Source organism: Coptis chinensis, chromosome 6 (genome assembly GCF_015680905.1).
Source record: "Coptis chinensis isolate HL-2020 chromosome 6, ASM1568090v1, whole genome shotgun sequence".
Taxonomy (NCBI): domain Eukaryota; kingdom Viridiplantae; phylum Streptophyta; class Magnoliopsida; order Ranunculales; family Ranunculaceae; genus Coptis; species Coptis chinensis.
Genome location: NC_141461.1, coordinates 56,353,269 through 56,381,112, shown reverse-complemented (window position 1 = coordinate 56,381,112; position 27,844 = coordinate 56,353,269). Strand labels below are relative to the sequence as shown.

Below are 27,844 nucleotides of genomic sequence, written 5' to 3'. Positions count from 1 at the left end.
CTAACCTGTCATTGAGAGAAATAATGCCCGCGCCTAATCTTTGCCAAGAAATTATTTTCTTAAAGTTCAAGTTCAAGTGCCGTCCATGACTACAAATTCCAAAAGTGCAATGAAAAGTGAAAGAATACTTACTACCATTGGCAAATCAAGTAATTAGATGAGATTTGAATCAAATAGAGTTTGAACTTACGACTGGCAGACATCAGCATGGCGACACCATAATCACTTCACTACATCTCTTGCTTGGTGGTGCGACAGTTATGATTTCCTCTTCTCTACTCGTATATATCGAACTAACAAGGTTTTGCATGTAAATATTTAATTAGTATAAGTGCTTATTTAACTGAAAAGAAATAAAAAAAAAATGCGTACTGGCTTACCATATGATGACCGGACGTATTATGGTTAGCATCTTCTCTATTGCTGGACGTTGGCAAAGGTTCGCATATTTCCTCCCCTGTTTATATAGGCTTGGTTTGGACGGCTTAATTAGAAAGTGGCATGTGCGGCGGATTTTGTTTACAAAATGGGTACTGTTCGATTTTTGTTTACAAAAAAAGTAAGGCTAAATCTACAATACGCAAGATGTACCGATACGCTTGATTCTTGTCCACTCATTCTGCCGAATGCAACCGGTAGAATAAGTTTACAAAAAAGGGTAAAAAGGGTATCTCACTTTCTTTAAAAATAAAATAGTGTATTAGATTTTTCTTTTGTATGACCACCAGTTTCATCTCCCTAAAATTTTTCTCTCTCGCTTCAATGCATGCAACTGAAAAGCGAAGAACTCAATGAGGTTGGGAGACAACAAGCAGAAGTAAGTGTATATTTCTGGAGATCCTTTTCTTTTTATTGATACTTGATTGGGTACTTTCTTTCTTGAAGGTGGCTGATCGATAGTCGAAAGAATATAAAGCCTCTGCTGTTTACTCATCTGATTTAAAAGGAGCGTCTGGGACTACTTATTATCTTGAGGTATGAACAATGAAGCATTTTCTTTTGTCAAGAAAAGCGATAAAGCATTTTCTTATTAAACTACTTGCCTAATGGAAACGAATCCTCAATATTTTAGTGCATACATTTTTATAGTTTTTTCCTGCACCATTGGTGAGAGTAGAATCGATCTCAAAGACATTGGAATAGTGGATATTTTGCCCTTGGGAATATTCATTCACAATTTTTGCCTTTTCTTTAGGTTAGCTGATTTCATCTTATTTAAATTGGTGCGGCCAATGTAAAATTTCAGAATTAATTTGTTGGATTTATTTTCCTTTTTATTCAATTCAAGTGTTATTTGAAACTTTGATGATATAATAGAATGCGACTGTGGAACCTAAGTATAGTAGAATGAACATATGAAAAAAGTTTGAACAAATGAATATGGTAGAAATTATATTGGACAATGCATGAATTGATTTATGACTATTGTCAATCGTGTTTATTCAATGTGTTTTGGACTGATGGATTGAAAATTTATTCGAAATACCTGTAGGTGGTTTGAGCTGTTTTAGGTAGGTATTTGTAATAGGTTATTATTAGAGGGTCATCTTCTTTGAATGAGATTTACTATCTTTTCAGTTGATTGTAGTTTGGATAATCAATACGAAATTGCCAATGTAATCTCTAAGACTTCGAACTCACATATACCATAACCAACAATTTAAAGATTCTCCTTGATACACCATCTAAGTTTAGCTTAAACTGTCGTTGGGTTGGTGGCAACCAATTGCACTTTTTTTAGCCTAGGTGCTCTAGTAGCTCTTCAAATATTACTCAAGTTGTGACACATAACTTGGTGTTTAAGCAAGTTGTAGGAATGCCCCTTAACTACAAAAAACTCAGTTGAAGATTTAGTTCGAATAACTGAATCCCTGGGTGCCATAGTTCCACCTTTTAATGAAAGACAACTTCTCATAGTTGTTCAGTGAATAGATGTAACACCCCAATTATGAAAAGGATTAGGATTTATTGTAGGAATTGTTGAAAGTATACATCAGTTGGGAAACTGGCACATGCCACTACCAGGCTTAGAATTGGCAGTGAAGTGCTGCCATGCTACGAACACTACTCAAAGGCGGATCCAAGATTCTCCGCCGGGGGGGAAGGGCTACAGCCCACACCAATTTTCCCACAAAAAATAGTAGTAATTGTCATAATTTATACCCCGCCCTCTGCCATGGCGTGCTTCCACTAATTGTTACTAGTATTTCTATTGTGGGAATATGGGGTGGGTGGGATATTGTATATGACAAACCCTACAAAATTTTGATGCGTGGAGTTTCCGGAAGAAATCTACAAGGTATCGAGTGCTAAGTAACACTGCGTGACCTTAGAAATTCCATTTTCCGGAAATAAGGAGAACCCGAATCAACTAGTAATGAGTTCCATGCACAAAATGGGCGCAGTGTGTTCTTGAAAAATCTCTCAGATCGCAATGGATGAAGAAATGCCTCCCTTGTCAACTACAAAGATTGAATTCAAAATTTTCTCGTCCGTTGATTGCTAAAGAAAGTGTTGCCAAGACTGACCCCTTAGTTTCCACGCAGATTTCTGAAAAAAATGGTACGTTAGTGACAAAAGAGAATACAAGTGAGATTAGTTGCAACTTGAATGAATTTTCTGCCATCGTCGTCAAGCCGCCATCGAGGAGCATACTTGGTACTTTCTTTTTTCCCTCAGATTTTTTTTTTATTTCCATGATATGATTCTAACTTTAAATAGATTTGAATGGAGGAAACATGATTTCTTTAGTCGACTCCATACTTGTGGAATATTTGATTGGTTACTTAGTATTTGTGGATTTTATATTTGTTGTTTCTTCTTTACATTGACTTTAATAGGCTTAGAGAGCACTCTTGAAACTTAAGAATACAGTTAAGTTGCAAGCTGCTTTCTATGGGCATTTGGAAAGAAGGCAGGCTATAGGAGGCTAGGAGCATTGCGCTGTGTTTAGGCCATTGTCAAGATGCAAGTCCTTGTCCGTGCCTGCTGTGCTTGTGTTTCATTGCAATGGTCAACAACCGAGGAGAAGATTGTTGTTGCATTGGTAATTATCTTTTTAAAATGTACTTGACTAATATTTCTCTTTTAAGATGTTATTATTTTCTTTGCTACGCGAAACAAATAGAATTAGATGGTGGGTACTTGGTTGAGTGATAATTACACTAAATTGCTCACAAAAGATGTCAAATGAAAAGTATATTTTTCAATATCAGCATGAGGTCATCCAACCAAGGATTCTTTTTGCTGTTTTGCCAACCCATTAGAGGTGTTGACGGAACCAGATATCCATGGTTAGGTGTATATACAATATAAAATATAGGCTTCCTAATTTCTATCTCTTTCTGGTCTATCCCAATATATACATGATAAAAGTGAGGTGCTTTTCTTGTTGAGTCCCTTTAGATGGTTGTTTTTCTTGTATTTTGTGACTTCTTCCCTTTAGAAGTCTTCTAAATGGGATTAGTATATGCTGGAGCAGTTGGGCTTGTGAATATGTTGATGCTTTGATTACTTTTATTTCTTTCTTAGTAACCACAAGCCTGGATAGTGAAAAAGAGCACTGATTGACTTGGTGCATCTTAGTCTCCAAGCAAACATTACTTCATGGAATCTTCAGACTGTGTTTACAGAGTCAGGGTATTATTTGCAGTACACTACTTTGGCATTATAATCTTCCATTAAAGGTGTAATGGAATGGTCTAGAAATTGTAGTCTGCTGAATGTTGTAGCTCTTTAGCCTATCAATTCTTTTATGGTAATGTGAGCTATGTAGGTTTAACATTACAGCCATTGTGATTTATTATTCTTATTAGTTATTATTATTGTTACTATTATTATTATGTGACTATTGGTATTTTTACATTCTTTGATTTTAATACGACCCATATTTTAACCTACAAATTGCACCATATTACCAGTATAGTTTCTTCAAAAGTATTCACATTGGAGTAGTTAGTTATACTGAAACTATTAGTTTTTCTAGGTAGTGTTGTGGTTTGAGCAGTTAGTTATACTAAAACTAGTTTCAAAAGCATAAACATATAGATGGGGTGAATTGCGTCGTAGATCGGTGGGGTTCACATTTTTGTAGTATAATGCAAACTCAATTTCATCCTGTTTGAATTGCTTCTATTTGATTTTAAAATTAAACTGTTTGTTTTCTTTATTTTCCATTCAGTTCATGTGTAATTTGGATAATTGGATGATACATTAGCACATTGGTTTAGCTAATAAAGATTCGAAAGTATTACTCCTAAGGTCCAATTTTACTCACTATAGCAATTGCGACCATGATTTATTTGTACTTTCTTCTTCATTGTATGTTACTATGTTATATACCAAGATAAATGAGAAATTGATTATATCACTCAAAACTAGTATTGGTACATATCCGGACAGCTTTTGATAACGAATCACCTTCTAGGAACTTACACAAAGACAACTCTACCCCTTTTGAGCAAGGAAATATTTATAGAAGACATGTCTTCTAGTCTTGGAGGAATGATACATGAACTATTACTCAACACATCATATAATTATACTGATTCTACTTTATATCTGAGGTTTGGACGTTTCCCTTAGTTTTCATGTTCAGTGGTATATATCACAACTGTGATATCTCTTTGTTAATTCCACCTACAAGTTGGAGGCTCCTAACTACAGCATATATACTCAAATGCTCAACATATGGTCATCATGTTTACTTCTACAAGATGATCACAAGTCCTCCAAGAGAGAGAGGTGGTGGGTTGTTATGTACACCAATAGATTGAATCTTCTTATAGCTTTTGTTGTATGGTTTCTAATAATTTATAATCTATTTTAATTTCAGGTCGGGGAAACTGTGAGATGTGGTTTTATTGCACAATGAACAGTTATTTGCTGCAGCTCAGAAGAAGTAAGACCATTCTTTTTATTGTAAATTCTGAACAATAACAAACTTCGTTTTATAGAAAATTTAGAAATGTGTAGATTGTTGTTACCACAACAAAGTACTTCTGATTGAATCGGATTATCCAAATTCAATCTAATAAATTTTAAAAGCAATATATAAAGTTATTTACTTTATTGTTAACGCTAAATCTATGTTGCACGAGATGCATCGGATACGCAGTAGTCTTGTCCACTCATTCTGCAAAATGGCAACCGGTAGAATAAGTTTACAAAAAAGGATAAAAAGGGTATATTACTTTCAATAAAAAAAAATAGTGTATTAGATTTTTTTTTGCACGACACTCCACCAAGTTTAGATCTCCCTAAAAATTTTATTTTTATTTTCAATTCATGCACCTGAAAAGCGAAGAACATGGTGATTAAATAGAGAGTTCTCATAATCAACTTGTAGCAATTGGAGTGTTTATCGGTCGGAAATTATTATTCTTCATCATCTTATCGGCGTATAGGAAATGCCGAGGTCTTGTTCTTGGCCATGGTGCCTTGATCCCATTGCTTGCACAGTTGAATGAGCATGCCAAGCTTTCTATGCTTAGAAATGCCACTTCGACTTTATCAAATTTTTCCAGGGGAAACCACAGCCTCCTTTCAAACAGGTTGGATATCCACATAGTATATACGTAGTGACATAGATTCTAGTAGATATTTTACTGTGGTGTAACTTATTTGTGATTACTTTTGGGTAATCAAAGCCTACACTCCCTGCTCTTGAGCAGCTTATTCATTCAAGTGATGAGGAAGTATTGACAGATGCATGTTGGGCACTATCTTATAAAGATTCTTATTTGTCTGATGGTACAAATGACAAAATCCAAGTTGGTGTCTGTCCTCGGCTTGTTGAGCTCTTGATGTGAGTGTTGGATTTCATTTAAGTTCTATTAAAAATATATCAACTGATGAATTATCTGCGGTTGATTGAAATTTGAACATATGCATTCTTTCTTTCTCAATCATCCATCGCCTTCAAGTTAATCCCTCCTGCCTTCAACAAGAGGGAAATATTGTTACTTGGAGATGATATGCAACTTCGTAATACATATAGTGAAATTCTCCCATTAACATTGATTCTATCTTTCATGGTCACTTTCGAAGTTATGTTGGAATTTGATGTTTGTGAGAGATCCCTCCCTAAAAATCAGCATGATCTGTTCGACATGGTTTTATAGTCAAATATGTTTAATCTTATTACAGTCATTGTCAATCGTGTTTGTCTTCTCTAAAAATGAGCCCACACCTGTTTTTAAAGAGTCTTAGTGATGTGACTCTGAACCCCTAGAGGGCAAACAAGTTTATAACCGGTTTTACTTGGTTAGGGAAGAGATATGATGTAACTATTTAAGTAATAAAAAGTTTTTAAAGACATTAATATATTTTTAACTTCGTTGAATCTTTACTTTGTTTTGTCTTTGATGATTTTCTTCTACTTTTTATAGGCTATAATCAACTTTCAAGCGCTTCCTTGCCTGTTGAGCCTCTTAACAAATAATCACAAGAAGAGTATCAAGAAAGAAGCTTGTTGGACCATTTCAAATATTACTGTTGGAAATAAGGATCAGATATAGGTACGGAATATATTCTCCTTTCACTATTCTATTATTACCATATTTAGTCTGCTACTGTGAATTGGGATATGTTTTTTTATCCTGATATTGTATGTTGGTTCAAGGACTTGGTGGGTGTGCTTCCACAACCGAAATCCTTTGAAATAAGATGTAATTTGAGTTTAAAACTTTGCTGCCACTTCAAGACTACAAAATTTTATAAGAGTTTACATTTTCTTTGTAGGGATTTTGGTTGTATAATTAGCACAACAAATCCTTGAATCAGGCTAAGTTTAGGTTAAAACCTAATTAGGAATGTTACCTGAATTTTTAAAGTGAAGAAACACAACTGTTGCTTTTATACCTACATTTGGTTGTGAAAGAAATGAAATGTGATGTGAACAAGGCCGGCAAAAGCTCTCCGGCTTGGGGGTGTCTCAAGGCTTTTAAAGCATAGAATGTAAAACTTATCTTAAAAATATTCCTTTATTATTTCGTTTAATCCATTTTTACCTTAATATATCTTCTTATTCTACAGGTTGTAATTGCTTGCAGATATTATTGGCCCCTTAGTTCATTTGCTCCAAACTACCGAGAGTTTGATATTAAGAAAGAGGTCATTGGGCATTATCAAGTGCTACTTATGGTGGTGATCCTAATCAAATCAAGTATATACATCTCAATTTTACATCTCCCTGCCTTTTTCTCATCTGGTATATTCTTAGTCCATTTGGTTACTAAATATTGCTTGATAATAGGTACCTGGTGGTGATGTTGATTTAGAGAGGAGAGAGAATGAGAAGATTTATTTACAATTTTTGCCTTTTCTTCAGGTTAGTTGATTTCATCTTATTTTTAAATTGGTGCAGCCAATGTGAAATTTCATAATTAATTTGTTTGATTTATTTTCCTTTTTATTCAATTCATGTGTTATTTGAAACTTTGATGATATAATAGAATGTGACTGTGAAAGGCGTAATTAAGTAGAATGAACATATGGAAAAGTTTGAACAAATGAGTGTATACATAACAAAAAAAAAACGAATATGGTAGAAATTATATTGGACAATACATGAATTGATTTATGACTATTAACAACTGTGTCTATTCAATGTGTTTTGACCCATGGATTGAAACTTTATTCAAATACATGTAGGCAAAGTGTTCTAAAAATCAGCCTAGGCGACCGTCAGTAGTCTCTCTAGGCACTATCGGTGGTGCCAACCAACTCGCCCTAGGCCCAAATCGGTTCTAAAACTTTTGCAGAAATGAGCAATAAAAGTTATTATTATCGTTTAATTATCTTTCGCATGCAGCTCCCACAAAAGATTTAGCTATTTTAGGTAGAGATATGTAATAGGTTATTATTAGAGGGGTCATCTTCTTTGAACGAGATTTACTATCTCTTCAGTTGATTGTAGTTTGGATAATCAATACGAAATTACCAATGTAATCTCTAAGACTCTAACTCATATATATATACCATAACCTACAATTTAAAGATTCCCCTCGATACATCAATACACCATCTAAGTTTAGCTTAAACTGTAGTTGGGTTGGAGGCAACTAGTAGCACTTTTTTTAGCTTAGGTGTTGTACTAGCTCTTCAAACATTACTCAAGCTGTGACAAACTCGGTGTTTAAGCAAGTTGTAGGAATGCCCCTTAACTACAAAAAACTCAGTTGAAGATTTAATTCGAATAACTGAATCCCTACAAATGACATAGCACCTTTTAATGAAAGACAACTTCTTCTCATAGTTGTTTAGTGAATAGACTTCGTCGTTTATTTCTAGACATATAGCCTCATTGAAATTGGTGAAGTATTACATAATCATGAACCAATTCATTAGTCATTTCCATACTTCACTAGCAAATTTGCACTCCCACTAGAGGTTCCATATTGCTAGAAACAAGGCCATCTCATTTCAATGCTAATATGACATCTTTGCTTTTAGCAATTAGGATTTCTTTGTCGCTTCTGAGTTTAGACTTCCATGTTGTAGTAGCACATTTATTATGGTTGTGCTCAGTTACGGACCTAGGGTTTACATCGAAGGAATTCAAGTTGATAAGCAAATAGAACAACGATAATAATAACTTTTGCTCATTTTGCAGAAGATAATTAAAAATGCTAAATCTTCGGTGCTTGAGTTGTACTGAAAGTAGTGGTGCGCACTATTCCTGGCCACACAATGAGAGGGGTAGAACCAGAAGAACTGGAAAAATGTTTTTTTTAAAAGATTACGAAAAGAACAATGGGTTTTGAAGGTTTGCTAAGAGGATATTGATTTCTAGAAAATGTATAATTTTCTCTCATTACCTATATGCACTGTTAGTTCCACACTTCCATTCATAAATATATGTTTCATATATATACTATCAATCTAGGTCACCTAATACCGGACAAGAGAAAGCACTGCAGGAGGAATTCTTTTAGAAGAGGTGGTGATGGGCACATCATCATGGTGATGGGAACAACCATTATGGGCTTGGAAATAATAGGCGTGCAGTGAGCATGATCGTGTTGCTAATCATGATTCAAACACTACTCATCGGGGCTATAATGGTAGTAGGGATTGACACATGCAGCAGAGGGTTCCTCAAAGAAATTTTGTGAGACCTATGTCACCTAGTATTGCCCCATTTGTTAGCTCCCAGCCTGTTCGACCTTTTGTCAATCCCTCGGGCTTCCCTCAGGTAATTTTTCATTATATGAATTTTTTGTAATCTAATTTGTCTATGTTATTGACGTTTTTTTTTTCACTTGCAAATATGCCTCCCCCAATATATTATGTTCCCCAACCTGAGACCAGCACGGGTGTTCCCATTTTTTATTCAACAACTTATATGTTTTTAGCACCTCTAGACCCTACTTTACCTGCTAGGTTAGCAAAACAAATAGAGTATTACTCAAGGTAATCAATATGTGGTATTGTCTTGAATGTGTTATTCAATTTAGTTTTGTTTTAATCATCACTTGTCTAACTTACTATATTGTGATCCACTTGATCGGTTGTTTCAATCCTGAGAATCTTTGCAAGGACATTTACTTGCAGAAGTACATGGATGGGCAAGGATAGGTATTGATAAGAGCCCAAAACTGTAGTTTTAACCCATTAATAATCATACTGTTAGACCAATTATGTGAATAATAAGTAAGAGTTAATACTGATTAAGTGTTTTTTATGCATTTCAGGCTTCAAAGTCCATTATGTGCGAAAATGTGCCACTTTTAGCGAGATAAAGGAGCAAAAGTCAGCCAGAACTTCGAATGCCATATCTTTGGACTCAGACCTCGGATTGAGGCCTACCTTATGTCAAAACGACCGGCTCGGAAAGAGCTTTGCAATGGTCCAAGCCTTGACCCAATCAGAGGAGCAGAAGTGGACGAAAAGTCTGTGGAAGCCAACTGCAGCTGAAGAGGCCTTTTGGATCGAAGATTGGGTTTTGGCCCGATTCTCTGGCCCAAAACATGGCTCCAAGCCCATGCACGATTTTTGGATCTGGATGTATAAAAACAAAAGCTTAATTCTTTGTTAAAGGTAGAAAAAATGGTAGATAAAATAGTGGAGAATTAGGGTAGATAGCTTAGAATAGAAAGTAGCCATTAAAATAGCTTCTAGATCTAGATTTAATTGTTTTCTTTAATTAGTTTCAAATCCCTTTATTAGATTAAACCTTGAATCTTGTTCTTCATTTGATTAGATCAATAAAGTAGTATTCTTTACCCATTTCGATTTTTGTCAATTCCATTCTAGATCTAAATTCAATTCCCTCGTCCTTATTTCAATTTAGTCATTAAATTAGATTTCATTATTGTTAAATTAAGTAAATTTCAATGCTTTATATTATGTTTAGTTTCAATCTAAATGGAAATGATTGCGGAATGATTCAAGGCTAAACCTCCATTAGAGGGGGTTGTGAAGCCTTGATGAAAGCTTGAGTCCGATTATCGTAGAGTCGTCGTATTTTCTATTCCACTCTAGAAATGATTAGTTCACCATGAGAATGGGTTTAATTGTTCACATGCTAGTTATGATTGGTAGAAATGCCATGTATAATTAGGGATTAGGAATAATAACCAATTGTTCTCGATTCAATTCGATTACTGACGATTCGTCGTTAGTGGATTAAGTTGAGTTAAGGTGGAATCAATCCCCTCTAACTCCTTATCATAGAATCAACGTAGCCTTCCCATAATTATTTAGATAATCGACTAGTTGCATCTTGTGGGTAGTTGCATCGTAGTATAATTCCCTTCAAAAACTCTCATAGACTTAAAAAACGACTAGTTAGATTAGAAAACATCCATGCTAGAGCACTAGGAGTGGAACGAACTTATCTACTCCACTATATCTCATAGGATTGAGAGTAGAAATCTTTGATAACTCAAGCACGTAAAAGTATAAGTTTAGTTTACTTACGTTGTGAATTCATAGTTCATTTCGTAGGTAGACTATTCATTTTTATCATATTCATTATAAATATTCATTTTATTCTTATCAAATGGCGCCGCTGCCATCTTAGTTGCACTTTAGCATTGTTTTCATAATAGAATTAGTAATTTTTAAGTCCCATTTCACCCACCCACCCTTGTTTGATTCATACTGTGGTTGCCGTTTCAGTTTTGGAAAAATTCGAAAAATACACCGAAGCCTTTACAAAGAGAGCGCCACCAGCTATGTTCTTGGAATTTGATCAATACAATCGAAGGCCAGCCAGCAAGAAAGAGACCCACCAGCTTAAGTTCTTGGACTTTCGAATTTACATAGAAGCCAGCTTCAAAGAGAGACCCAGCGCCTTAGCTGAAATTTCCGATTTCCACCGGTTTGCTTCAACTTCGAGTTGTCAAGTTTTTCAGTGTTTTATTCTCTTATATACACTGAACACGCTGCATACAAAGACGCTATTCATAAGCGAAAGCAAGGGCCTTCAGGTATTCCTTTCTTCCACACCTCGCATCTCCTCGTTAGAGGTTTATACTAGTACATCGAATTGTTTGGAGTGTTGCATGTTTAGTTAAGCTCGACTTAGCCTTGCATGAGATTAAGGTCCGGCGAACAAAACACCTAACGTAAATACACAACAACATCAACAAACAAGTCTATCTAGTATACCACAAACTACACCTCTAGCTACTATATCACACACACCACCGATATAATGGGGGAAGAAAGAGACTCCTCTCTCGGACTTCTACAAAGCCTTGGCGATAGCCCCAAATCTTGCATCGTTCTAGCAGACCCACCGGGATTTCGGAATCCCTCCAAATATTTTTAATTTGTTACCCGTGTTTCATGGTTTAGACCATGAAAAACCTTACCAAAGACATCGTGTAGGATTGAACAAGTCCTAACAACATTCCACCATCCTACGGTTGGTTGAACAAATTAAATTAAGGTATTCCCTTTCACCTTAGCCGATAAAGGCGTTTGGTTAACTGCCCAAAGCGCTAATTACGTGGACTCGTGGGCTAAACTTGTTCAAATGTTTATGGAACATTTTTACCCACCCCTAAAGACGGATGAGATGCTTTCCAAGATTCATTTCTTTTCGACAAAATCCTCATGAATCATTTTCGAGGCTTGGAATCGTTTCACCGATCTGCTTATAGAGTGTCCACACCATAACTTAGCAAAAGACACGTTAGTTCGCGCCTTTTCAAAGGACTTCAACATCACCATAAAGAAGTCCTTGACATAATGAATGGGAGTAGTTTCTTAAGTAAAGGAGCCTCTGAGGCTTATAAATTTTAGAGGATCAAACTAAGCGAAATAACAACTGGGGGTAGTGATGATATCCCCGCTCATTAGTTCTTCTTCTACGCTTAAGGCTACCCGGTATGTTTGAGGTTAAATCAGATCCTGAGCTTAAAACTCTAATTGAATCCCTCACTAAAAAGGTAGATGCCATTTCTGTACAACAAAAGCCAATCCCCGTCATGAATGTAAATTCAAATCCATGTAGTTTCTGTTGGAGTCCTGAGCATCCCGATTCCCACTGTCCTATAGCCTATGAACAGGCTTGTTCCATTAATAGTGAACCTAACGCCCCTTGGAGACAAAATCCCAACTTCGGTTGGAGGAATAACCAACAAGTCACACCTCAAGGGTACAATAATCAATATGTTAGGCCAACGCACAGCTTTAACCAAGCTCCACTACGACAAGGACAGAGTCCGGGTAATTTTAATAATTATAACAACCAAGTGCAACCTCGACAAGGTCAAGCACAAGGTCAAGGTAATTATAATAATTATAATGCTAATAGAGGTATCGTTCCGGTAAATAATAACTATCAAAATCCACCAATAAATAATTCACGGGAAATAGTTCCAAAGAATAACACCACCCGTGAACACTACACCCACCCAACCGGATCGTCTTGACACCTTCATACAAGTGAGCCAAAAACTTTCCAAACCATGGCTCAATCTAACCAACGGCTTCTACAATCCGTTAATAATTTAACCCAACAAATGGCTCAAGATAAAGCCCAACCCAAAGGTGTGTTTCCGTGTAACGCAATACCTAATCCTAAAACAACAAACACGGCCTTTGAGGTCACCGATAATACTAGTAATGAATATGAAAATGTAGGTGAGATAAATGCCATCACCACTCTCTCCGATTCAAAGCAGAGTGGTTGATAACAAGGTAACTATGCCTATAGTTACCCCACCAAGAGTAACTACACCTGCTCTTTACTAGATACGAAATAGAAAACTGAAGAGCCTACCACCGTAGAGGTACCGTTACAACACAACCTAAGAAACATAAAGCCACAGTTAAACATCCAGTGATACCATTGCTAAATATAGACGAAAACCACCGTTTCCACAAAAATTAGCCATGTTAACTAGAGATACAACTTCACGAGGAGATTAGGGACGCGTTTTCAAGAATCTAACTATAAACCTTCCTTTCCTCGAAGCTATAAAACAGCTACCACACCATGCTAAGTTTCTTAAGGAATTGTGTACTAAAAACAATTCCCAACCTTATCTGAACATAATGGAATTGTTAAGTACAAGGACCCCGGTCGATCCTCTTGTCTAATGCACCTTAGGAGATTCCTATCTGACGACCGCGTTATTAGACACGGGGGCTAGTGTTAACTTACTCCCATTTTATTTGTATAGACAAATAGGTCTAGACAAAATGCAACCCACTAAAATGACGCGTTGCAATTAGCTGATCGGTCTATTAAGTACCCTAAGGGTGTAGTCGAAAAAATGTCTTTAAAAAGTTCGTGGATTTCTACTATCCGGCTGATTTTGTAGTCCTCGATCACGAGAAGTCGCTAACGACTCTGTCCGATCATTCTAGGGCGCCCTTTCTTGGCAACCGCCAATGCGCCATTAATTGCGTGATGGTTCAATGTCCATGTCTTTTGGCCATCTTGCTGTTGAAGTCAATGTTTTTAAAACAAGGACACAGTTACCCGATTCGTCTATGGATGGAGAGCTTTGCTCGAGATTATTTCAACAACACGTTCCCTGATAGTCATATGCCCAAAATTCTTTCCTTTGGAAAGTCAGACTCCAACATTTTCATCCCTACACTAGTCGATACACGTATTATTGATGAGGAAGGGATAGAGGATTTTCTCAAAGATGTAGAGGACTACCATAGTAATGTGGATATGACCAATCTAGATGAGGAATTTGATGAGTTTCTTCGAGTAGGTGACAATTCACCCTATCAAGAACTAACGTGCACAACATCCACCTCGATTCCCCTCCTTCCACCCTTTCAAAGGAATCTCGAGTTTGCACTCGATCCTTTTGTTTCTCCTGTGCTTCATAATTTTTAAATCCTCCTAGCAAACAGATATCTTGAGGAAGGACAAACTATTTGACACCTTCATTTTCAGAATTGAGGCAGTCCCTACACACACAATGAATGAGTTTAGTGCCAAAACCACATCCTCATTGTGTGCAGGCTGTCTTTTCTAAAACTTATCCATATCCACCATATCCTCCACAACCATTCACTTTTCCACACTTATTTACTAAAACACCCACGCATTCAAAAATGAAAAAGAAGGTGCATGATAAGTTACACAATAGGGTTATCCGACTTCGTTTGGATTCCACTAGGGTGTAATCGTAGGAAATCTTGGTGCTTCATTGTGTTTGGATATTTTTTCTGTGATATTTATTTATGGAATGATCCACAACTATTTAGGTTGTTGATATATGATCAACTGCATGTTCATACATATGTTTTAGATAAAGTCTTGAGTATCTGACTATAAACGACTCAAATTTCTGTGTTGGTGCATTTCCTTTCATTCCAATATATTGGTGAGTGCACCATTAAGGTAACCGGCCCTCCCTATGGAGTGTGTGGCTGTAAGTACGGATCCTAAGTCCACGGTTCACATAGTTCACGTTTTCCACTCTTGCATGTTTTTCTCGGATTTTTGAGTCATGTTTCTCTATGGTGTGAATTATGTCTTTATTGCTTATTGTTTTTCTTTCTAAAAATAAATAAAAATAAAAAAATAAAAATAAACATAGTAATCTAGGAAGTCTCGAATCGACTCTAAAAGACCATCGCTAAAAACAAATTTTGAAGCTTCACCAGAAAAATTTGTTTGGGGGTGGGGTGTTAAATGTTCGATACTAAAATGTTTTATGTCCCATTAAAGTTGCTTAGGCCGTTTTATTGTATTACGATTCGGATTGACATGATCTATTCATTTAGATTTCATTCGTTAAGATAACTTACGTCATGCACGCATCGAGGCGTTTTCCACTATCTCGTATGTCATCCGAAGTCGGAATAGAGTGTTTTATGGATCATTGGATAGGAAATTCTCTCCTGATCATTTCCATATCTCATTCGCAAAAATCGGACATGTAACGGCGGGAATTTTGATTTGAAATTTGCGAAAAAATATCGAAAAAATCGAAAATTTCGATTTTGGGCTTAGCTAACCAGCGCCCCCAGCGCCCCATGGAGAAGCGCTTCGCTCTTACCTTCTCTCACACGAACAGTTCATCGCGTTCTTCATCTTCCACCGCCATTAACGCCAAGCTTAAAGTTCAAAACCCTAGCAAAAATAAAATTTAAAAAGAAAATCCAATAAACCCACCCGAATATCAAATCCTAACCCAAATCTTCTCTACAACCAAACCACCACAACCCCCACCGATTTTAAGCACTAAAACCACCGAAATTTGTAAAATTGGTGCTTGCCCGCCACCACTCCATCACCACCATCGCTTCTTTAGGGTCGGTCAAGCTAATCCACCACCACCACATCATATTTAGACCCTCACTCCATTCCAAACACTAGATGGCTCAACGCCCGAATCATACCGAGCAAGTTTTCATTTGCCAACCATTTTCGCGCCGTTTTCTTTTACGGTGACGAAATGGCTAGTAGAGACTGGAATAGTCTTCGGTACTTTCGACCGAAGACTTCTACCACGAAGACTTGGTCCGACGATTCTACAACACTAGGGGAGTTGGAGGGGAGTAGGATTTTGTGATGGTCGGGAAGAAGAAGAAGGGGAGTTGACTACGGCTTTGTTGGTGAGATTCTAGGCATTCCGCTAGAATCAATCTGATGCCACTTTTACGGGATCCTCGGTTTGACGGGGTAGAGCCGTTGATGGGCGTTCTTGTCATCAATGGGAGTTACAATCCAAACTCCCATTGTGTTCGCCAGTATCCCTCGGGACCAACCAACCTGCTCTCGTGGATTGGTCGAAATGTCCTAGGCAAGGACAAGGTCGATGACATCGGTCCGACCTGCCTCCACGCCCTATGGGTACTCCAGGGAGCGAGAAGTATGATTTCTGATCCCGCAGTTTTTTCTTGAACATTATTAGGGGTTCGGAAGGTCTTTGGCACCTCTCCCCTGTGCTTATTACTAAGATCATCTTTGAAGATGAAAGCAACTCCTCGCATCCGAGAGGATTTACATTACCCCGCACCGTAACCCGTATCTATAGGGGTGTGCCCAACAAGTATGGAGGAGGCTGAGGATAGAGAGGAAGAAGAAGAGGAGGCCGGGGGCGGCAGGATGATTCGAGGAGGAGGATGAGGAGGATGGCACTTGCTTTGATACGGATGCCTTCCGAGAGGTGTTGGTGCGATCTTTGGCGCATGACTATGCTTCATAGGGGCATCGCGTCACTCAACACTCTCTGCAGACCCTCCGGACTCGACAGGCGACCATTCATCACAACCGAGATCCGCACCCGGAGGGAGGATGAGAGATGGGAGCTTGGGAGATGGAAGCCCAACGCCGGTTTAGAGTGGATATGCTAGCACGCTTCCCACCTCATACTGGACTCTGCCTCTCCGAGGACACAAACTCTTAGGCATGAGCGTCGTCGACGAAGGACGACTGCTGCTGGACCTTCTGGAGCCCAGGAGCCACCACTAGAGACTGTGCCCTCACCCACCACTGGCGAGGTGTTTAGAGAGGATGAGGAGTGATAGTCGTAGTTATTTTTGTTTTATAAGTTGTTGTTTTATCTACTTTTGTTGTTTTTATTGTAATGTAACTTTTATTTCCGTAATTTGAATTTTGTAAGTGAAAGGACCTCCGAATGAAAATTTTAATATAAGGGGTTATTTTCAGTTTGTGTGCTTGTTTCATATTGACCCCACCTTCCCAACTTGTTTGGGGGTGGTTTGATTATGTCAAGCTGTATTTTTTATAAAAAACCCTAGTGTTAGAATTTACTGTGGAGTAAGGTGAAAATATGGTAGTTTAGGCATATCTATGATTGAGAATCATTGTAGGATGAAATCTAGATTAAATAGGTACATTCAGTCATAAAATCCAAATAAGAGATACTGGGTTTGAATTAGAATCCAGGATATGAGTTGTTTCCGTTTTCGAGTTTGGAAAATTTAGGATTTCCGGAAACTGCCGTAATTAGTTTTGGCAACTTTCCGATCCATTCTAGCAACTTTAAACCTATATAAACTTGATACAATCTATCCTCACAACTCACACTACACCTAAACCCCATCACTCACCCTTCACACCCGCGATTCCCACGTTTCGTCTCCATTTTCACAAAATCAGCAACTTCGGGCCACCAAGACTTAGTTGGCTCCTCTACACTGTCGGAAAAATTTGCTCGAGGCCAGCCAGCATACTTCAAGCGACCCAGCTAAGTTCTGGAATTCTAAAATACAAAGCGCCGCCAGCTATTTTGAGCGCCAGCGCGACTTCTCTGGACCAGAAAAATTCCAGTTTTTAGCGTTGTGCCGGGTCGTTTTGCAGCTATTCGAGCGTAGTTTTGAGATGACATCTCCCATAATAATACCGAACAGTCTTTTCGAAGATTTGTTCCAAAGCACTACTTATGGTGCTTGGTTTTGTGAGGTGATCACATCGTTGGTAGGGAACCTCTTATGGTAAGACCGGGCTGAACTTTATTCTCCAAAGACTTGCATCTTATTTTTATAATAACTGCATTTTTTTCTTTGAGAGACCGGATGGAGAGAACAAGTGTTCTCCATCACCATTGACGATGAACCAATGGAAATTACCGTGTTCTTGCTAGCATTTGTTCTTGGACTTGCTATGCCCGGCGAGATACAAGACCCATGGTGCTATTGGGTCGATAATATGCATGTCTATACTTATGAGTCTTTGCACGAGGCTTATGGGGCAGGCATTTTCCGTATTGAGGACCAAGGGGACTATAACGCGTTGCCCTTGGTAGCCCTTGTCCATGAACATAGGAACTTTATGTTTTGGATTATGCTAAACATTTTAGGGAATGGCGTTTTTCTTACGTGAATGGCGCCACTTGCGGCGTTTTCCTTGCTTTAACCAATGGGCCTTCTATTCTATGACCTTCCCAGGACTTTAATGTCTAGTTTAGCACGAGCCCATACCATGAGGCATAAGTACCTTCTTATGCCTGTTCTAATTTCAATGTATTATGCTATGTTTCTTTCCTGTTTTTTGTACACGCTTCACGCGGATTGGATTAAGGTAGACACGCGCGCCCACCAATAGTATTATTCGATCTTTCCGTGCAATGACTTGGCATGGGTGGCGGATACAACCTCACCGGTTGCACCCTACACCCCATCGGACCAAGTGGCACTTAATAGGTTAGCAACCATAGATGATAAATGGCGTGAAGCCCGCAAATTATCATAGCATGGCAGGGCGCTGAAGGAACCTCACTTCTTTATAGAAGTAGAGGATGGCGAAGATGACGATAACAAATGGGAGCGGAGGTAAGTTTTAGTTACGTTGGTGTCCGCTTATGTCCCAAGCAATTTAATTATGTTAACCCCATAATGGGTAGAACTCTTATAGAGTTGTGTCGGTTTTATTTCCTATATTAGTATGCGTTCTAACTTTGTTTTGCAGATGTCCCGAAATTCACGTTTCAATGGTATTTTTCCTACCCTCTTTATTTAAATGCTTTGAGGACAAAGCATGCTTTTGTTTGGGGGGCATAGAAACACGTGTAATTAAGACATCTGTTACGATATAGATAGACATAATATGCATTTGTTTTCTAGTTAAAATTTCAAAAATTTAAAAATATAAATAAATAAGTCATGCTATACACTTAGGAATATTGGTATTGTTTCTTTCTCCATGCTTTTAACAATCTAGAAGTCTCACATAGTCATTTGCATCGAATAATTGTTAGAAACTTAGGTTAATCGTAGGTAATAATCTTTGCATCTATCTATAAATATATTACATGAGTATCTATGATTGTTAGCGATAAGTTTAAAATCTAGGCTAGAGTACTTATTCTACAAATCCTGTGAGAATATAGCCTAAAGCCTTATATGAGCTAAACATTTGAGAAATGACACAAGGAGAAGTAAAATCCGGATAGAGAAATCACACGTCCACTTGCTTGATCACTAAACCATATCCTAAGTGAGAATTTAGGCGCTCTTTGGATCGATATAGCCATAAATTCAAACCTATGAATTATTTTCCGCTAGTCGCCACTCGAGCCTTTCATTAGCCCTTCCATAAACCACAATTCCTTTACCCTGTTACAAAAACAAAAAAACAAAATAAAAAAAAAAAAAAAAAGAATAAATCAACCTACCCAATTTAGAATAAGTCCGAGAATAGAATGAGTGAAGAAAGAAGAAGAGAAAAACCACATAACAAACAAAAAAATGTTAGTTGCTTCAGAAAATAAAGAAAAGAAGTTTCCATCCAAAGAAAAGAAAAATAGAAATAAAATAAAAACTCCAAAAAAAAAAAAAGAATAAAAGGGAGTCAAAAAAAGAAAGAAAAGAAAAAGAAAAATATGGCTAAGGATGGAAACAAAGTATAGAAGCAAAAGAAAATAACAAGGTTTTCTCTAAGTTACATAATCTGAACTCTCTATTATCTCGGACTTGTCCTTTTGAATATCCATTTCCTTCCTTCTTAAACCACCGCCTAATCCCCGTAACACCTAATAAAGACCTCTAGCTCAATTAGGAATAGGTTAGTGTGATAGTAAGTGGCGATGTGTTTGATCGACCCGGCTTCCTTGTTGTCATTGAGATTGTAAGGTAAAGTGTACCCACCGTATTAATCGGAGTAGTGAAACTTGAGTGGAAAAATCAGAGTGTTGTTTCTTGACTATTATTGTGAGAACCTACTTAAGGACGCTATTCCGAGTTTTCAGAAACAAACTTGCTAAACATTTGATAGTACTACTCATTGAATATATGTTTATTGTAGATGATTGATTATTACGCATATATTAACTTAGGGTTTTGACTGGTTATTCTTATGTAATTGCTAGAGAGATGTATAGATAGTTGAGCATGAATAAGGAAACAATAGTTTTATTTTCTTAGTCGTTGTAGTATAGATGAAGTTTGTGAGTACCTTCACTGGAAAACTCTCACGAGGCTATAACTCGTCCACTAGGGAATTCCTAGTGGTTTAAGGCCTTGTTGCATATGGTCAATGCAATCGCACTCAAATGAAAATGAGATTAGGTAGAACTCCATTTTTTTGGTCACTTATTCTAATTTCTCATCTTTGCTTGAGGACAAGCGAAATCTTTGTTTGGGGTGGTTTGATAAGAGCCCAAAACTGTAGTTTTAACCCTTTAATAATCATACTGTTAGACCAATTATGTGAATAATAAGTAAGAGTTAATACTGATTAAGTGTTTTTATGCATTTCAGGCTTCAAAGTCCATTATGTGCATAAATGTGCCACTTTTAGCGAGATAAAGGAGCAAAAGTCAGTGAGAACTTCGAATGCCATATCTTTGGACTCAGACCTCGGATTGAGGCCTACCTTATGTCAAAACGACCGGCTCGGAAAGAGCTTTGCAATGGTCCAAGCCTTGACCCAATCAGAGGAGCAGAAGTGGACGAAAAGTCTGTGGAAGCCAACTGCAGCTGAAGAGGCCTTTTTGGACTGAAAGAATTGGGTTTTGGGCCTGATTCTCTGGCCCAAAACATGGCTCCAAGCCCATGCACGATTTTTGGATCTGGATGTATAAAAACAAAAGCTTAATTCTTTGTTAAAGGTAGAAAAAATGGTAGATAAAATAGTGGAGAATTAGGGTAGATAGCTTAGAATAGAAAGTAGCCATTAAAATAGCTTCTAGATCTAGATTTAATTGTTTTCTTTAATTAGTTTCAAATCCCTTATTAGATTAAACCTTGAATCTTGTTCTTCATTTGATTAGATCAATAAAGTAGTATTCTTTACCCATTTCGATTTTTGTCAATTCCAATTCTAGATCTAAATTCAATTCCCCATCCTTATTTCAATTTAGTCATTAAATTAGATTTCATTATTGTTAAATTAAGTAAATTTCAATGCTTTATATTATGTTTTAGTTTCAATCTAAATGGAAATGATTATGAATGATTCAAGGCTAAACCTCCATTAGAGGGGGTTGTGAAGCCTTGATGAAAGCTTGAGTCCGATTATCGTAGAAGTCGCCATATTTTCTATTCCACTCTAGAAATGATTAGTTCACCATGAGAATGGGTTTAATTGTTCACATGCTAGTTATGATTGGTAGAAATGCCATGTATAATTAGGGATTAGGAATAACCAAATTGTTCTCATGAAGCGATTCAATTCGATTACGATTAATTCGTCGTTAGTGGATTAAGTTGAGTTAAGGTGGAATCAATCCCCTCTAACTCCTTATCATAGAATCAACGTAGCCTTCCCATAATTATTTAGATAATCGACTAGTTGCATCTTGTGGGTAGTTGCATCGTAGTATAATTCCCTTCGTAAAACTCTCATAGACTTAAAAACGACTAGTTAGATTAGAAAACATCCATGCTAGAGCACTAGGAGTGGAACGAACTTATCTACTCCACTATATCTCATAGGATTGAGAGTAGAAATCTTTGATAACTCAAGCACGTAAAAGTATAAGTTTAGTTTACTTACGTTGTGAATTCATAGTTCATTTCGTAGGTAGACTATTCATTTTTATCATATTCATTACAAATAGCATTTTACTCTTATCAGGTATCCATTTCTACAATCGCAAATTTCAATAGAGTGAGTTGACATTTTTCTTTTCAGATTAAAAAAAAAAAGTTTCACAGTTTTTTATGACGATTTGGTATGTCAACATGATCTCATTTCATCATTTAATAACTATTCTAGGATAATCACTTCCTTGTCCATGTCTTTGTCGGGCAGGTATTATCATAATTATGATTCTGCATTTCAAATAATGTTTTCCCTTGCCATCTCAGTCCTTGATTATGGGTGCGTGCTTGAGCTAGTCTGGGGAATCCCACTAATCATTTGTCGATGGAATTGTTACAGAAATTTGTGTTGTGAGTTGTGACACTGAAGAAATGATCTTGAACACATTTTTGTTTCATAATTTAAAATCCTGTTATTAGTATCTTATAGGTGTCGTGGTTTTATTTTCACGTTTCACTGACTAGTTTGTTTTTGGTACTTAGAACCGATATGATTGGGGAAGTTTTGGGGGATCTTGAGTGAAAAAAAGAGAACTTTATGAGGCATAATGTAAATAATGATATCTTAACACCAATACGTTATACGTCCATTGACTGGAGGCGCATTTTATATTACATTATGCAGAAATCCTTCCAGTTAATCTGATGTTTCTTTTTAAGCATCCTGGTAATATATGATTAGTGATCCAGAGATATTAGTCAATTTCTATTGATTGAATTCTTAATCTGCCATTGTTATTTAGGTTGTTATGTGATTTATATCTGGATCATGGTTGACAAAACACGTGTTATGGTACCGAGTCCGTCTGTCCTCCTTTTTGTTTCTTCCCCTATTATAAGCGTGTTGAGAAGCGAGGGACTTAAAAAGAGGAAGGAGGCCAGTCTTTAAGTCTTACTTCACTAGGTGATGTAAAAAGGGACTTAAAAACTTGGATACATCATAAACTAATATAGTGGTTGTCCAATTGCTAGAGTACATGAGGTAGTGAGGATAGAGAAGGTTTATTGTAATATGTAAGACTCTTAACTAACATATACCATAACCAACAATTTAAAGACTCTCCTCAATATACCAGCTAAGTTTAGCTTAAATTTGTCGTTGGTTTGAGGCAACCAGTAGCAATTTTTTGAGCAAAGGTGCTCTACTAGCCCTCCAAATATTACTCAAGCCGTGATACAACTCGGTGTTTAAGCAAGTTGTAGGAGTGCCCCTTAACTACAAAAACCTCAGTTGAAGATTAATTATTAATTTTGAATAACTGAATCCCTACGTTGCCATAGCACCACCTTTTAATAAAACACAACTTCTTCTCATAGTTATTCGGTGAATAGACTTCGTTGTTTTAATGAAACACAATACTACAAAAAAATTTATGATTTTGAAAGTCATTGGTGGTATTGGGTATTTGGTATACTAGTGAGGTGGGGGTATTAATTGGATTACTTTGGTGGTGGATTGTTTGACTTGGGATGATTTTTATTGGTTAAAAACGTAAAATCTAGCACATATGTAGTGTTCTTATTTCTATTACTATATTTGACATTGTTGGGTTTAGAGTGCTTATTAGGTAGTTTTAGTTCTTTCTTTGAGGATTATGGTTACATAAGAGAATTCCCTTATAATGCAGTTTATTCTATGTTCATGGATATGAAAATATAGAATTGAGTGGTTTAGATTGGAAAACTATTAAAAAAATTATGTGTGGAGGCTACTGATTGTGTTTTTTGTTGGGTCATGAATCTTTGAGAATTATGACTTCTGAGTGTGTTTGTCGAAATTGTTAGTCTGATCATTTCACCATATTATGCTCAATACTTCTCACTAAAATGGTGTCTAAGTTGTTTTGTTTCTCAGAACAAAATCTAATTTCTAGTTAGGGCCAAATACCATACGAATACAGGTAAAGGAGTGTGTAACTGAACTAGTGAAGGCCAAAGAGTCTGAAGATAGAGCGTTTGTAGTTGCAAAAATCTTCTTTATAAATCTCATCCAATTAAGGTAGGCCCTTATAGGTATTTTATGATTAAAACGTATCTTATAATATATGTGTTTGTGTTGATTGAGAATTCGATATTGGGAGATTTGGAAATACTTGTGGTGAAGTTTGGGGTGGACAATTTGTACTAACTATTAAGATTAATGCTAAGCATTAAAGCAATGACACGTTTTATATACATGTACAACCTAAAATATACATTGTAACTGTTCATGGGGTTTGAATTTTAGCTCTCAAGCATTTCTTTGTTACCATCCTCGACCTTTTGTGGTCTCACTATTTAATCCGTGGCATGTGAGTATGGTTAAAATCATAACTAAATGTTAGTATGGTTGAGTTTGTTGTTAGTGAAATAACTGGTTTTGTATTTTATTTCTCTTAATTATTTGCATGAACTTGAATTTTATTACTATTTTCAGAATGCCTTGGGCTCATCAAGAATTTTAAGTTTTCATATATTTGCTACACTTTTAGATTTAAAATTGGCATTTGCAAATATTCGTGTAATATTTAGTATGAATGTCCTTTAAAGTTTTGGAGCCCAAGCTTTTCGATCTACATCTTTTACTACACCGACCTCTCTTTATTAATCTGTGAATTCCGTGTCTACCTTGAGTAAGATGATACTAAACGATGAAGTAAGCTTAATGCATGTCTTTTACCTTCACATGTTAATTAGTTAAATACGCGGGGAATTCGTTTATATGATTTAAATGAAGAAGAAATAAAATGTATTCATTTGAATCTTGTTTTATGAATGAATTTTGGTATGTGATTTGACATAATATGTTCTTAGGTGCGTGTACATTAAGATTGGAACATGTTGCACCCTACGTGTAACCTTTAGTGTTGTTTGTATATGTAATAACGTCTTCTGGGAGAGCGATGTTATATTCTTTTACGTAATGTATTGTAAACTATTGTTTCCTTGCTTTTGTTGGATTGATTGGAAAATGATTGGATTTGGTTGAAAATGCATTATGACAGGTCTCACATTCTTAAAAACGTTAAAAATACAAAAGAGGTTATGTTGAAATTTTGAAATAAATGATTTGTGTCGAGATGTTGTAGTATTCATTTTAATATGATTTGTATAGAGGTACTTTTCAATTAGGGTTATTTCGTTCAATAATAACTCTTTAGATTCTTTGTTCTTAAGTAAAAATTTGTCCAATTATAACTCTTACATGAAACTAAGTTTAACAAGTGAATAGGCCGAGTCATCAATGAAATGGAATTATCCTATGCTCTTATAGTTAAGGTGTCCAATTGAAGATTCATTGAGTAATCTTTTAAATACCGAGGTACGAGAAATGTAAGTAATGTATTTACAAATGTTACAAATTCATCCCCAAGTCACAAGATAATCACAATGTGACACGTATAATAACAACAATATTCACCCCATGATAGAAGTTGCCTTGGTAGATAAGGATCAAAGTCATGCTAAGTAGTTATGGTTCTCCTATTTATAGGTGATTGCTTAGGCGTAATTACTAACTGAGGATAGCAACACCAATTTAGTGTATGTAATGTGATTTATTACATTTGACTCGAAGTTTGTAGCAATCTCTAGAGAAATATTGCTTAGCTTAGCTAATTCCCATGTTTTACATCCTTTATGCCCGGGAATCAAAATTCAAATAAGGCATCTACTCAACGTAAAGTTATTAGTTATACAGAGTAAGATTAAGATTATATAGATTAAGATTTAGTGTTATGTGATTCTAATGCAAACCTAAAGTTTTATCATGTTTAATCATCTAGCCAGAAGTTAAGTAATATCGTTTTCAAATAGACCAAGTTGGCATAAATGTTGAGATCTACATCAATTATGATATGCCCATCAAGTCTTTCAACTCAGTGCACCGGTTGACAATATGATTGAAGCTATCTTTTGCCAACTCATAATTTCCTACGTCAAGCTTAATCGAACCAAGTCGTGTGTAGGGTTAGTAGCATTTGTTCTAGTACAAGTGCTTGTGCCCATGGTTTTACGACTCGGCTAGTTCAAGCATGAAGCAGAGTCGGAGCTACCCTTGGTTCAACATAGACCAGTTTCAACACCAATTTGAACTATTCGATTCAAGTTAGAAGCCATTAAACTCGGTTAAAAAATCGGTTCAACTCGGTGATTTTTACTCAACCCAAATATTAATTATTTTTATTTTATATTTGTTAACATTAATTAAATATATGGTTTACTACTTTTCTTAACAAAGAACCATAAGAGTTTTAGTTGAACCGATGGTTTGAACCGGGATCGGGTCCCAATCACGGTTAAAAGAACCGATTTTGGTTATGGAAAGTGGAAACCATGTTGTGCCCGCCCACAAAGTTGTTTCCAAAGTCGTTATTTTGTATGCGTTCATTTGGTATGCCGCGCTCTACTACGATGAGACCTCGGCAGCTGGGCGCTTACCCCAACAACTTGTCGCGACTTTCGTATGAGGCCATCCCAATTGCCCATTATTCATAAGCCCAATAGCATCAATTGGGTCGGAGCAATTGTGCACTACCACCATGTCAAAATGGAGGCCCAACAGCGGTTTATGGGCTAGCCCAACAACAATTTATAAGTCTAGCAGCAATTGTTGACATTTAGCTGATTTTTGGATAGATTTAATGGTATTGATTGCACTTAACAAAATTGTACAAACTCTCCACACACTTAGATCTTAGATCTACCGAGTCATATTTTGGTAAGAATGATTACCTACCATTAGATAGGTGCTTTTGGCCCCACACTTCTCTATTTGTTAGATAGATTAGATAGAAGAAGATGTGACTGACAGCCCTTAACCATTTTCTTCCCGCCTGTTATCTCGGTGAAAAATTTAAGTATGCCGCCCAAATTTCAATTTCCCACTAAAACATTTAGAGACCGTCATAAAGTTTACTATCTTCTCTCTCCACCTCGCCACTAAAGATTTCAGTTCCAGACTTGATCTGCTTTTGCTAATTTCAAGCTTTGAAACCAACGTCTGCAAATTGGCAGGCAGGTATAATTTCAATATTTGGTTACACCAACCCAAAAAAACTCCTCATTTTTCCAATCCCGGGGGTTCTTCACAGAGAGAGACAGAAAAATAAAATAATGGCGAGCTCTACCGCAGTGGATTTGGAGAACGTGCCATCAGTAGATAATACAATGATCGATTTTTTTTCGTCGGCTCAAGTGTCAATCCAAACCCGATAAGCGTCTCATTCTCATCGGTATACATTTTTTTTTTTAATGTTTTGCTGATTCTTGAGCGAGATGAATGGGTATTTCATTTTGGGGCTTTAAACATTATGATTTTTATTTTTATTTTTTATTTTTGATTTATATTATACCCCTAATTGATTGATTTGACTATAATTTTGGCTGTAAAGTCGTACTTTGTCTGTGTTTGTAGCTTAGAATTTGGATGTGAGTTTCAAACTTTCAAAGGTATTAAAACTTTTACTGCCTTTTAAGGCTTTATAAAGTGAGTAGGATTGATTTCAATTGTTTGTAACAATTTTTTCTAGATTATCAAGGGGATAATTCCTTACCGTCTTATTGAGTGACAACATCGAATATTACATAAAACATTTGTATGATTAGGTGAACGTGTTGTTGCAATGTTTATATACCATTGTCAGCATTCTGGTTTTTGGTCCACATGGAAAAAAAATTCCATTCCAGATTATGGTGTCAAGTATGTGTATTTTTTTATCATTTTAGATTAAAGATTTATTTAAATACATATGATAAACCTATTAATAAAAAATTAGTTGACTGACAGGTCCACCCAGATCAGAAAAGGAACCCAGTCTCCTATTATCAAGGATGACTGTTGTTTGTGCCACTTGGCTACAGGCGATATGCTCAGAGCTGTTGTTTCTACTAAAACACCTCTTGAAATTAAGGCGAAAGAAGCAATGGA

At 36.5% G+C, this 27,844-nt stretch overlaps 4 long non-coding RNA genes across 4 annotated transcripts; all 4 read left to right on the top strand.

Moving 5' to 3' along the window:
• Positions 1-576: 576 nt before the first annotated feature.
• LOC147493699 (uncharacterized) lies at positions 577-5,155 on the top strand. The gene is made up of 4 exons (XR_015199296.1): positions 577-817; positions 886-975; positions 2,841-3,046; positions 4,835-5,155. It is a non-coding gene; the product is annotated as an uncharacterized LOC147493699 (long non-coding RNA).
• Positions 5,156-5,410: 255 nt separating this feature from the next.
• LOC147493698 (uncharacterized) lies at positions 5,411-6,520 on the top strand. The gene is made up of 3 exons (XR_015200331.1): positions 5,411-5,552; positions 5,649-5,806; positions 6,390-6,520. It is a non-coding gene; the product is annotated as an uncharacterized LOC147493698 (long non-coding RNA).
• Positions 6,521-7,117: 597 nt separating this feature from the next.
• LOC147493697 (uncharacterized) lies at positions 7,118-22,713 on the top strand. The gene is made up of 4 exons (XR_015199833.1): positions 7,118-7,165; positions 7,256-7,330; positions 8,888-9,579; positions 21,971-22,713. It is a non-coding gene; the product is annotated as an uncharacterized LOC147493697 (long non-coding RNA).
• A 4,549-nt stretch (positions 22,714-27,262) lies between these two features.
• On the top strand, positions 27,263-27,843 carry LOC147493696 (uncharacterized). The gene is made up of 3 exons (XR_015199318.1): positions 27,263-27,366; positions 27,523-27,616; positions 27,704-27,843. It is a non-coding gene; the product is annotated as an uncharacterized LOC147493696 (long non-coding RNA).
• The last annotated feature ends 1 nt before the right edge of the window (position 27,844 follows it).